The 13,775-nt window shown below is 44.1% G+C and overlaps 1 pseudogene; it reads left to right on the plus strand.

Moving 5' to 3' along the window:
• Positions 1-13,217: 13,217 nt before the first annotated feature.
• Positions 13,218-13,775, plus strand: part of LOC135057077 (oocyte zinc finger protein XlCOF7.1-like) — a 211,787-nt pseudogene continuing 211,229 nt past the window's right edge.

The following is a 13,775-nucleotide window of genomic DNA, read 5'->3' on the forward strand; positions in this document are numbered from 1 at the left end:
GCTGACACTGTCACGTAATTTTCAACAGTTCATCCACTCAGGTGTCGACCCCCTAGGGGGTGACATCACTATTACAGACACTCTGCTCCGTCTCCACATCATTTTTCTCCTCATACATGTCGACACAAACGTACCGACACACAGCACACACACAGGGAATGCTCTGATAGAGGACAGGACCCCACTAGCCCTTTGGGGAGACAGAGGGAGAGTTTGCCAGCACACACCAGAGCGCTATATATATACAGGGATAACCTTATATAAGTGTTTTTCCCCTTATAGCTGCTGTATTGTTTTATACTGCGCCTAATTTGTGCCCCCCTCACTTTTTTTTAACCCTTTATGTAGTGTAGTGACTGCAGGGGAGAGACAGGGAGCTTCCCTCCAACGGAGCTGTGAGGGAAAATGGCGCCAGTGTGCTGAGGAGATAGGCTCCGCCCCCTTATCGGCGGCCTTATCTCCCGTTTTTCTGTACATTTTTGGCATGGGTAAATGCATCCATATAGCCCAGGAGCTATATGTGATGCATCTTTTGCCATCTAAGGTGTTTTCATTGCGTCTCAGGGCGCCCCCACCCAGCGCCCTGCACCCTCAGTGACCGGAGTGTGAAGTGTGCTGAGAGCAATGGCGCACAGCTGCAGTGCTGTGCGCTACCTTATCTGAAGACAGGAACGTCTTCTGCCGCCGCTTTCTCCGGACCTCTTCGCTCTTCTGGCTCTGTAAGGGGGCCGGCGGCGCGGCTCCGGGACCCATCCAGGCTGAACCTGTGATCGTCCCTCTGGAGCTAATGTCCAGTAGCCAAGAAGCCCAATCCACTCTGCACGCAGGTGAGTTCGCTTCTTCTCCCCTTAGTCCCTCGTAGCAATGAGCCTGTTGCCAGCAGGACTCACTGAAAATAAAAAACCTAAAACTAACTTTTCACTAAGCAGCTCAGGAGAGCCACCTAGTTTGCACCCTTCTCGTTCGGGCACAGAAATCTAACTGAGGCTTGGAGGAGGGTCATAGGGGGAGGAGCCAGTGCACACAAGCTAGTCCTAAAGCTTTCTTTAGATGTGCCCAGTCTCCTGCGGAGCCGCTGATCCCCATGGTCCTTAAGGAAGTTCCAGCATCCACTAGGACGTTAGAGAAAACACGGTATAGTGGCCCTAGCCGTGTTCACCAGATGTTGTAATAGTGATCTCTTATATTGAGAAAGAGGGATTTCCATCAAATCTAAGTATGCCCACCTTGTTCCATGTAAGTAATAAAGACTGAGTAAGGGCATTTGGAGGAAGATCAGGATAGTGTAAGAGGGGCATAGGCAAGGAAGGGCCTGGGCTAAACATCGGCAAATGCTTAAACTTCTTCCAACAACGTATTGTTGATTCTAGAGTAGTATGCCTAATTTGAGGAATCTTGCTCTGCCAGAGGACAACAGGAGGGATTAAGCCAGTGGAGAACCCCACAAAATGTGACCATTGTTTTGTTGGAGGGGATTTTGACATTTCAACAACTCTGGCTTAGTGAACTGCATGATAATAACTAATAAAATGGGGGAGTTGAAGACCTCCCTCTGTACGGTTATCAGAATGGACTGTGCTAGCCTATGACCGCCCTTACCCAAGACAAGACGACCTAACGTAGCTTGGAGATCTCTAAAAAAAAAATTCAATTATCACATTATCATATTTTAAAGTGACACAACGCGTTTTGGTTATGATGACCTTTTTCAAGAATGGATAACATGCAGTCCACATCAGGGGTTTATATACCCTGTAGTAATAAACCTAATTGCACCTTAATTAGCTAATTTCTGTTTGTCATAGGAAATTACCTATTTGCGTGCCATTACAATGATTTACATTCCACAAGATATTGATTCCAATATCGCTAAGCAAAAACCGGAAGTGACATCATGCGTTCCACACGGAACTTCCGTTTGCGTTCCACAGTGTTCACAGTTGATTCTGGACTATATGAAGTGTCTCAAAGAAATCTTGTTGTATTACCCACTTATTTAGTGTAATCCGTTTGAGTTGTTCACTTGATATAGAGCTACATACCTCCTATCTCTGATGCCAGATATCTAGAATTTCTTTTTATACTTGAAGCGACGGCCATCTTTACTTAGGGCATGGATTCCTTTATAACATACTTTATATGATAGTCACCGTTTTTGAACAGGTATAAACCATGAACAAAACTTCTCGTAAGATTCTTATGGAATGGATGATTCAACAGATCCTTTTCATAAGAGTGGTACTAATCCTGGCTGTGAATGATCTATTGTGGTACTATGTATTCCCACATAGTCCTTCCCTAACTAGAGCCAGGGTTGTTCCCACTCTTTTACTCACACTTGCTCCAATGTATTATGTGGTGTATTATGTTTTAATAAAAAAGAAAAAATATATATTAAAATCAACAAAGGCACAAAAATAAACAAAAGTACCAATAAAACAAAACATTATAAAATCCATAATAAAATGCCCTTACATAATTTTTAATCTAAAAACCACTTAATTTCAAAATCAACGTTATGACCATTAGGTTTCAGGGTATTGAGTTCATAAATCCACTTCATCTCTCGCTGGGATAGCATTTTTTCCACATTTCTATTTTTCCAATTTGCCTGTACTTGTTGGATCCCTAAGAATCTTTTAATCTGCCTCTCACATTTATTATGTTTAACATCAAAATGTTCAGACAGCAGATGTGTAGTTTACCCTTTCTGTATCTTGTAAACATGTTCTGCTGCTCTTTTCTTCATGGGTCTGGAAATTTTGCCTATGTAGACAAGGCCACATCCACATTCAAGTAAATAGATGACATTGCAAGAATGGCAACTAATACAATCATTTATTTTATATTTTTTCCATTAACAACAAATTCGACCATTTTTCTTTCTATATTAGCCCTAGTTGTGGTCTAGCACATCACGCAATCACCACAGAAATGGTACCCCTTATTGCGTTCTTTCTGTAAACTGGATTCCGGGAGACTGCTATTCACCAAACAGTCTTTTAATGACTTCACTTTCCTGTATATAAATAGTGTTTTTTCTGGAAGGTGACTACCCAATACCGGGTCATCCAAAAGTAATTTCACATTTTTCCTAATTAATTGTTCTACTTTCTTGTAGTGACCACCATATTGGGTTAGAAAGACCCATTGATACGCCGTAGATTCTTCTCTTTTCTTAGGTTTTTCTACAAGGAGATGCTTTCTATCTGTTCTCTCAGTTTGTTCCTTTGCTTCTATTAGAACATTTGGGGATATCCCTTTTCCAAAAATATTTGTAATTTTGTCTACTTGTATTTCTAATATTTCATTTTTTGTGCAATTCCTTTTCAAATGTTTATATGGCCCTAAAGGTATGTTTTCCAATCATCTAGGATGGTGTTTACTGGTCATATTTATAAAAGCATTTGAATCCCTAAGCTTCCTATAAGTTTTAGTACATAACAGTCCTCCTTCAATATATATGACTAGATCTAAAATAGTTAATTCTGATTGGCTCATAGTAAAAGTCAAATTGATATTGAAAGAATTATTGTTTAAAATATCGCAAAAACAATGAAGTAAGTTAATATCTCCCTTTCAAATAAAAAAATGACATCTATAAAACGCCACCAACAAACCAGGCTCGCCCCCAGCCTTCTGACCTCCTCTATGGTTTCCTTCTCCCAATAGGCCATGAATAGATTTGCATAGCTGGGGGCAAACTTGGTGTCCATAGTGGTACCCTTTTACTGAAGATAGTAGGAGCCATTCAAATTAAAATAATTATTGGTTAAAATAAAACCAAGAGCCTCCAGGAAAAAAATCTTTAAGATCTTCTGAATAATTGCTTGTGCCTAGGAAGTATTCCACAGCTTGCTTACCCTTGTTACCCTCTATAATGGTATTAACGGGTACTGATGTCAGCACTTACTAGGGTGTGGTCATCTTCCCATTTGATGTTTTTAAGTTTCCTTAGGACATCCCCTGTGTCTTTTAAAAAGGATGCGGTATTGACAACTACTGACTGTAAAAAAGATTCTATCATTGCAGGTAGATTACATGTTATGCAATTGGTGCCCGTAATGATGGGACGACCTGGTGGTTGAGTAGGGTGTTTATGAATTTTGGTAAAATATAAATGGTTGGGGTGGAGGGATCCTTAATGTTAATAAAATCAACTTCATCTATTTAAGGGTCACCTTCTCAAGAGCATTATTGCACATACTAATTAGGTTTTTTGCAATATTTGTTACAGGGTCACCTGCAATTTTTTGTAGGTGTCTTGATCTGTCAGCTGTCTATTTCATTTATGTAGTCGTCTTTGTTCATGACAATAACCCCTCCCCCCTTGTCTGCAGGCTTTATTATCAGATCTTTGTGTTCTTGTAGTGACATTATTGCTCCATATTCCTTTTTACTTAAATTCCTCTTTTTGATCCTAGGAATATTTAATTCTATACTCACAATTGAATTAAAACAATCTATATTGCTTCCTTTGATATGTTTGGGATAGAAAGTGGATCTCTGTCTAAACTTAGATTTTTCAGGTTCATCTATATTCCCCTCATCCTGGGAATCCTTGGAGAGAAACCATTTTTTGACACTGATCTTTCTGATTAATTTTTGCAAATCAACAAACATATCAAAGGAGTTAGGATCATTGGATGGGGCAAATTTCAACCCTTTAAGGCAGTGGTTTCCAAACTTTTTTGAATCACGGCGCCCTAGAATATCAGAATTTTTTTTCACGGCACCCCTAGGCCAATAATGTCTTATTGAGAAATTAGAAAGAAATATTACATTAAGTAGATCGCGTTTATATGTCATCGTTAGGGGTCAGTTGTGTGGTGAGGGACAAGATTTGCCTCTATTTGGCCACATATTTTATGACTGGCAGCCACCAGCACTGGTTTTGCCTATTATATTGACCATGAATAATTTGAATTGGTCCTGGACCACCAACCCAGGGCACCCCTGCAAGTGTCCCGAGGCACCCCAGGGAGCCACGGCACACAGTTTGGGAACCTCTGCTTTAAGGAGTATGTTAGTTTTCTCCTTTGTGTGGGTATGGTCACTTAAATTAAAGAATTTATTTGTATCAGGATTGCAGACAGGTGTTGGAGCTTTAGATTTACTCTTTGGTTTGGAAATTTTCAGAATTTTTCCTCCTCTCTTTCCTCTCTTACGTCTTTTCTTCTCCTTAACCAGAGTTATTCTCTTCTCGTGGTCCAAGAATCCCACTGTAAAAAAGACTGATTGTCTCTCTCCTCCAATTTATCCTCCCTTAGTTCTTTAAATCTATTTTGATTGGGATTTTATATCTGTCTTGTTCATTCCCTTGTAATGTATATGTTTCTCTTTCTTCTCTATAATGTTGTCTTTGGTATAATCTTTTGCTTATCTGATAGTTTCTATTATCATTACAGTAATGAAACCTTTCTCTATTGTACTTTTGTTTCTCAAATCTCTGAGGTGCCTCTCTTCTTATCCTGTTCCATTTGATGGTTCTGGGTGTTATGTCCTTTCCCATCATTTTATTTTGTGATTCATGTTGATTAGAGTTCTTATAATATGGCCCTTTTATCCAAACCGGGATGGGTTCATTTGGATTGTTACCAGGGAGTTCTGACTGGATTTCCATTTTTATCGTATTTACTAATTTATTCAATTCCTCAATATCCCTTTGAAAGTCTTCTTTTTAATTCTCAAATCCCTGGTGTCTTTCTCTAATTTCATAATGATACATTTCTCCCTTTCTCTTACATCTTCGAGATCTAGGGAAGGTTTTAATAGTGTATAGAGTGACTCTATCTCACTATTGATAGCTACCAAATAATTTTTTCTTTCCTGGATGATCAATTCGATCAATGAAAGACTACATTTTTTAAGTATATTATTCAACTCCTTCTCAAAATCTACATTAGAATTTGCAAAGGAGGTTTTTTTTATGATTTGTAGACCTCTTGGTACCAACTTACTCTCTAGGTAGTCTTCAAGTGTAATGATTTCCAATCACAAATGGTTTTCACGCACCATATGTCTTTCTAATTTATTTAATATAAAGTCTATATCTTCATCTTCCACTTCAATCTCATCAGTATCATTAACTGAGAATAAACCTTTTGCTAAATTACGTCTAGAATCTCTGAAAGCATACATCCCTGCAGCAGAAAGGTATATCACTAGTGCTCTATGGTCAGATTAAAAAAAAAGTGTGGTCACCTTTTTTCCATGCAGTAGGGAAGAACAACCGAGCAGCCTTAATATATACAAGATAGAAACAGAGCACTCAGTTCCACATACAAGACATTACTGAAAAGAAGTATATATCAATAGGCGCCTGTTTTCCCTGGATAATTTGATGCAGAGAAATTAATATTAAAAATGTTTTATTTAAAAAAATCCAGCACAACTTGGATACAATGACTATATACAGTCAAATTTCACATAAAAAATATACAAATGAAATTATGAAGGTAAAGTGACATTGTGCAAGTATTTAATACAATTTCATTCATCACAGTACCATACTTTAAAGTGACACAGTGCATGAGGGGCATCAGATTTAAATCAGTCTCTCACCAAGACTAGGTGCTGCGGTGGTCTAGCTATATGATGTCACGTCCCGGGCTGTTAGGCTCAGCACCACCGCAGGAGGCTTCAACAGACTGATTAGATGTTTCTCCCTACTGTGTTCTCCACGGTGCAAATATTCCAAACAACGCATTTTGGTTATGATGAGCTTTTTCAAGAATGGATAACATGCAGTCTACATCAGGGGTTTATATACCCTGTAGTGATATACCTAATTGCACCTTAATTAGCTGATTTTCATTTGATTGTCACAGGAAATGACCTATTTGCGTGCCATTACAATGATTTACGTTCCAAAAGATAGTGATTCTGTTAGGGTCTCCTGCCCTGTGCTGCCACGTCGTCATGGCAACCGGGAGACAAGTGCTGGCGGAGTGACCTAAGCGCAGCTGATACTCCGGTTCGGGTCTTTTGCTGTGCAGTGGTTGCGGGCTCTGTGCAAGGCAGGGGATCCGGTGCTGGTTTTTGTGCTCGCGGTTTGTGGGGTCTGAGTGGGGCGTGGACAGCGCCTGCTTTATAAACCCTCTTCTCAGGTTGGGCAGATGCTGCTGAATCTTTGTTGGTTAGTCAGTTCCTGAAAGTTAGCCAGTACTGTGTAGCTTTGTATTTGTTGTTGCTTACTGCAAATAGGCCTTGGGATTTGGTACTACACTCTGCCAATCCAGACCTAGCAGTAAGACTGGAGTCAGTCGTTTAACTTGCTGGGGTTCTTGTGCTACTCTGTGAACTTAGCAAGTTTGCGGCTGTATTCTCAGACTTGCCTGCCAAAATCCTTTCTCACTGTGCAAGGTGTTCAGGTGTCAGTTTAGTGGCTGTAAGCTGAACCTGTGCACTGCAAGTGAGGATTAGGATTGTGGAGACTCTCCTTGTGTCTATCATTCCATCTCTGACCAAGGAGTTTACTGCCACACCCGTTGGTAACCCTTTAGGGTTTTGCTGTTGCCCTTAGCAACAGCATTTCGGGTTCTCTACGTATTAAAACACAACATCTTGCTTTTTCCATCTGAGTATTCCTAATGCTAGGGAGACACCCAGTTTCTTAGCCTCTGGGCTTCTCTGTTCACTTTGTGTTTATTTTGTTACCCTATCACCTTCTGTGTACGTAATGTCATTTTCCCAAGTCTGTGAGTTCATTTGTTTTGCATCCCTCTCCGTTCAGACACCAGTACATTCCTGCAGGCACGGGTGTGCATAACAGTTCAGACACTAGTACATTCCTGCAGGCACTGGTGTGCATAACAGATTCCAATATTGCCATGCTGGAACCGGAAGTGACGTCATGCGTTCCACCCAGGACTGCCATTTGCATCCCATGGCGCTCGCAGTTGATTCTGGACTTTATGAAGTGTCTTAAAGGAGTCTTGTTGTATCACTCACTTATTTAGTGTAATCCGTTTGAGTTGTTCACTTGATATAGAGCTACATACCTCCTATCTCTGATGCCATATATCTAGAATTTCTTTTTATACTTGAAGCGACGGCCATCTTTACTTAGGGCAAGGATTCCTTTATAACATACTTTAAATGATAGTCGCCATTTTTGAACAGGTATCCGCCATGAACAAAACTTCTGGTAAGATTATTATGAAATGGATGATTCAACAGATCATTTTCATACGAGTGGTACTGATCCTGGCTCTGAATGATCTAATGTGGTACTATGTATTCCCACATAGTCCTTCCCTAACTAGAGCCAGGGGTGTTCCCACTCTTTTACTCACACTTGCTCCAATGTATTATGTGGAATAAAAAGATAAAATATATATTAAAATCAACAGAGGCACAAGAATAAACAAAAGTACCAATAAAACAAAACATTATAAAAACCATAATAAAATGCCCTTACATAGGCCCTCATTCCGAGTTGATCGGTCGCAAGGCGAATTTAGCAGAGTTACACACGCTAAGGCTACGCCTACTGGGAGTGTATCTTAGCTTCTTAAAATTGCGACCGACGTAATCGCAATATTGCGATTACAAACTACTTAGCAGTTTCTGAGTAACTTCAACCTTACTCTGCCAGTGCGATCAGTTCAGTGCTTGTCGTTCCTGGTTTGACGTCACAAACACACCCAGCGTTCGCCCAGACACTCCCCCGTTTCTCCAGCCACTCCTGCGTTTTTTCCGGAAACGGTAGCGTTTTCAACCACACGCCCATAAAACGCCGTGTTTCCGCCCAGTAACACCCATTTCCTGTCAATCACATTACGATCGCCGGAGCGATGAAAAAGCCGTGAGTAAAAATACTATCTTCATTGTTAAATTACTTGGCGCAGTCGCAGTGCGAATATTGCGCATGCGTACTAAGCGTATTTTCATTGCGATGCGATGAAAAATACCGAGCGAACGACTCGGAATAAGGGCCATAATTTTTAATCTATCTGTTTAAAATGTTCAGACAGCGGATGTGTAGTTTACCCTTTCCGTATCTTGTAAACATGTTCTGCTGTTCTTTTCTTAAGGGGTCTGGAAGTATTGCCTATGTAGATAAGGCCACATCCAAATTCAAGTAAATAGATGACATTGCAAGAATGGCAACTAATAAAATCATTTATTTTATATTTTTTTCCATTAGCAACAAATTCTATAATTTTTCTTTCTATATTAGCCCTAGTTGTGGTCTAGCACATCACGCAATCATCACAGAAATGGTACCCCTTATTGCGTTCTTTCTGTAAGCTGGTTTCCGGGAGACTGCTATTCACCAAACGGTCTTTTAATGACTTCGCTTTCCTGTATATAAATAGTGTTTTTTTCTGGAAGGTGACTACCCAATACCGGGTGATCCAAAAGTAATTTCACATTTTTCCTAATTACTTGTTATACTTTCTTGTAGTGACCACCATATTGGGTTAGAAAGGCCCATTGATACGTCATAGATTCTTCTCTCTTCTTAGGTTTTTCTACAAGGAGATGCTTCCTATCTATTTTCTCATTTTCTTACCTTTGCTTCTATTAGAACATATGGGGGATATCCCTTTTCCAAAAATCTCTGTCATTTCATCTACTTGTATTTCTAATATTTCATTATTTGGGCAATTCCTTTTCAAACATTTATATTGCCCTAAAGGTATGTTTTCCCACCATCTAGCATGGTGTTCACTGTTCATATTTATATAAGCGTTTGAATCCGTAGGTTTCCTATAAGTTTTAGTGCATAACTGTCCTCCTTCGATATATATGACTAAATCTAAAAAAGTTATTTATGATTGGCTCATAGTAAAAGTTAAATTGATATTGTCATTATCTGGAGGTCACAGCGACGCTCTACACATTATCTGGAGGTCACAGTGGTGCTCTCTGCGTTATCTGGCTGTCACAGTGACGCTCTCTGCGTTATCTGGCTGTCACAGTGACGCTCTCTGCGTTATCTGGCTGTCACAGTGACGCTCTCTGCGTTATCTGGCGGTCACAGCGACGCTCTCTGCATTATCTGGCGTTTACAGCGACGCTCTCTGCATTATCTGGCGTTTACAGCGACGCTCTCTGCGTTATCTGGCGGTCACAGCAAAGCTCCCTGTATTATCTGGCGGTCACAGCGACGCTCTCTGCATTATCTGGCGTTTACAGCGACGCTCTCTGCATTATCTGGCGTTTACAGCGACGCTCTCTGCGTTATCTGGCGGTCACAGCAAAGCTCCCTGTATTATCTGGAGGTCACAGCGACACTCTCTGCGTTATCTGGCGGTCACAGCGACGCTCTCTGAGTTATCTCCAGGCACTCTACCTTCTATATACATACACAGTGATCGCAAAAACGCATATGGCGTGTATTTTACTCACTTTTGAGGACTTGGGACTCACATTTTGAAAATAGGCGGGTCCCCAGGACTTGATCCGCCCGCAGCCAAACCCCCGGCGGTGGGGTGGGGGTTGAGTGTTCCCGCGACTGCCATGTTCCCTTCCCTAGTGTTCCCGCAGCTGGCACGGAGGAGTGCAAGGATCGGCAGCACATGGAGGAGCTGCTGCTGGAGCTGTGCGCTGGGAAGCTGCTGTGGGAGAACCAGCGACTGCGCTCGACCCTGTGCGTCCTATAGCTGCCGCCTGCCCACTGTCACCCTCTGCGTACTTAGGGGAGGTGCAGACCCTGGGATAGTCCCTGGTCACCGGATCCCCGGGCTGTCACCCCTCACACCCTGCATCCTGGCCAGCATGCCCCATAAGCTGCGGGCTAAAGTGAGCACGGCTCCTGAGCTGCATGGCACCACCGCACGGGGGGGGGGATGCAGAGAGGCACGGGGGGATGCAGAGAGGCACACAGGAGGAGGAAGGTGAGAGGCACAGAGAGGAGGACGCAGAGAGGCACAGAGGGGGGAACGCAGAGAGGCACAGAGGGGAGGAACGCAGAGAGGCACAGAGGGGAGGAACGCAGAGAGGCACAGAGGGGAGGAACGCAGAGAGGCACAGAGGGGAGGAACGCAGAGAGGCACAGAGGGGAGGAACGCAGAGAGGCACAGAGGGGAGGAACGCAGAGAGGCACAGAGGGGAGGAACGCAGAGAGGCACAGAGGGGAGGAACGCAGAGAGGCACAGAGGGGAGGAACGCAGAGAGGCACAGAGGGGAGGAACGCAGAGAGGCACAGAGGGGAGGAACGCAGAGGCACAGAGGGGAGGAACGCAGAGAGGCACAGAGGGTAGGAACGCAGAGAGGCACAGAGGGGAGGAACGCAGAGAGGCACAGAGGGGAGGAACACAGAGGGGCACAGAGGGGGGAAGCAGAGAGGCACAGAGGGGGGGAACGCAGAGAGGCACAGGGGGGAACGCAGAGAGGCACACAGGAGTAGGAAAGTGAGAGGCACAGGGGTGGGAAGCAGAGAGGCACAGAGGGGGGGAATGCAGGGAGGCACAGAGTGAGGGGGAAGGCAGAGGGACACAGGGGAGGGAGGTGTGGAATGACAGGAGACTGGATTGACACAAGCGTTGTGTCCATTTTCACTTTGTGGAAAGGACCCAGATGCTACCTTGACACAAGGGGCAGGAGGGAAAAAAAGGTAGGGGGCTGGAGAGACACAAGGGGCAGAAGGCTGGATAGGTAGGGGGCTGGAGAGACACAAGGGGCAGGAGGGTGGACAGGTAGGGGGCTGGAGAGACATAGGGGGCAGGAGGGTGGAAAGGTAGGGGGCTGGAGAGACACAAGAGGTTGGAGTGGATTCAGGGGGCAGGAAGTGACGCAGGGAGCACGAGTCTGGGTGAACCTTTGTTTGATGATGCATTGGTTATATTCCTACACAAACAGGCAGCTTCCGTCCATTGATCTCCTACATGAATAGTGAATACCGACTGAAGACGCTGCCTGCCCAGAGAGGATCCATTTCTTCAGAGTTTCCCCGTTGCAGTGAAACCACCATGTAGTTACGGTGTATTTGGAATGGAAGAGAGAGAAATACTCCCAGAGTGACAAGAAACGGGTAGCATACCATGCTGGCACACTCCCATTTCCAGTGGCCACGTCCCTAAGACCTAAGTACCACTGCCCACACCATCACCCCACAGACCTGTCCCCGCACACGTCACACTGTCACCTACCACACCTTACCACCTACCGCCCCTTGTTGCGAGGCCACACCCACTTTCCAAAAAGCACACGCGTGCCACTTTTTTCTGGTGCCCACTTCTAAACCCAGTAGCTGCTATCTACCCGTACCCACTCCATTACCCCAGCACTGCCTGCAGATAGCCCCCTCCTTGTCAGCAGTACTGCCACAATTACTATCCACCCTTACCCTTCCCCCAGCACTGTTTGCCCCTATAACCCTACTTGCCACCCAGTACTGCCCCAGCTGCTATTTACCCTTTCCCTCTACCTAACCCCAGCACTGCTTGACCATAGCCCCCTCCCTCCCAGCACTGTCCCAAGTGCTTTCTACACTTACCCCCAGCACTGCCTGCACTTACCCCCATTTATCCCAACTTCTCCCTGCCTCTACCCCCAGTTCTACCCCAGCTGCTGCTTGCCCTTAAACCTCTTTACCCCAAATGTTACCTGCCCCCAGCACTGTCCCAACTGCTGCCTGCCCCCATCCCCCATAATATGTGATGGGACCCAGAAATTGTGGAATAGGACCTAATTTTTTTACGTAATGGGTCCCTGGGACCCACAATTTTTTTCGCTCACCGCGATCACTGAATACATATTACATACATGTCCTGTGTACAGTGATAATGCAGCACCAGAGGCTGCTCCAACTGCACTATAACAAGGCACCAGAGGCTGCTCCCCCTGTAGTACAGCAACCTGATACCAGAGCTGCTCAGCCTATAGAATAATAATAATAATAACATCATTACCTGCTGCCAGACACAGCAATGGCTGCTCTCTGCTCCTGCTGCCTTGTGGGAATGATAGAAGGAAGGCGGAGCTCAGACCAGGGGAAAATGGCCGCCGCTCCTGACGTCACTACACGGCCAGGGAACCTATTGCTGCTGCAGCTGCCGGACTAATCTACAAGAAAATGGCCGCCGGCCTCCTGCACTGAGAACATGTATGATAAAAGTCCTTGCAAGGGGCGGTGCTGTGGCCAGTGTGTAGGATGGGAGGGGCCAGTCACCAGGAAGCGGCCTGTGCCAATCATACTCTACTTCCGGCCTGCGTGTTCTACCTTATTTCCTGCCCGTGCGTTCCACACACAGGAAGTGAGTTTTCAGCGATTGTTGCAGCATTCCAGTGACTATCGAGATCAGGTAATGGCGTCTTACTATACAGCGGAAGCAGCTTGTGGTGTTGTCCTGTTACTATTATTATACAGGGGGCGTAGCCTGTGGTGTCCTGTTGTTATTATGCAGAGTGGAGCAGCCTGTGTTTTCTTGTCATTTTTATACAGAGGGAGTAGCCTGTGTTGTCATGTTATTATTATACAGGGGGAGCAGCATTTGGTGTCCTGTTAGTATTCTTATACGGGGGGTGCAGCCTGTGGTGTCTTGTTTTTATTATTATACATGTGGAGAAGCCTGTGGTGTCCTGCAATTATTATTATACAGAGGGAGCAGCCTGTGGTGTCCTGTTGTTGTTGTTGTTGTTATTATTATTATTATTATTATTTTCTCTATCGTCCTAGTGGATGCTGGGGTTCCTGAAAGGACCATGGGGAATAGCGGCTCCGCAGGAGACAGGGCACAAAAAGTAAAGCTTTTCCAGATCAGGTGGTGTGCACTGGCTCCTCCCCCCATGACCCTCCTCCAGACTCCAGTTAGATTTTTGTG

Source organism: Pseudophryne corroboree, chromosome 3, assembly GCF_028390025.1.
Source record: "Pseudophryne corroboree isolate aPseCor3 chromosome 3, aPseCor3.hap2, whole genome shotgun sequence".
NCBI lineage: Eukaryota > Metazoa > Chordata > Amphibia > Anura > Myobatrachidae > Pseudophryne > Pseudophryne corroboree.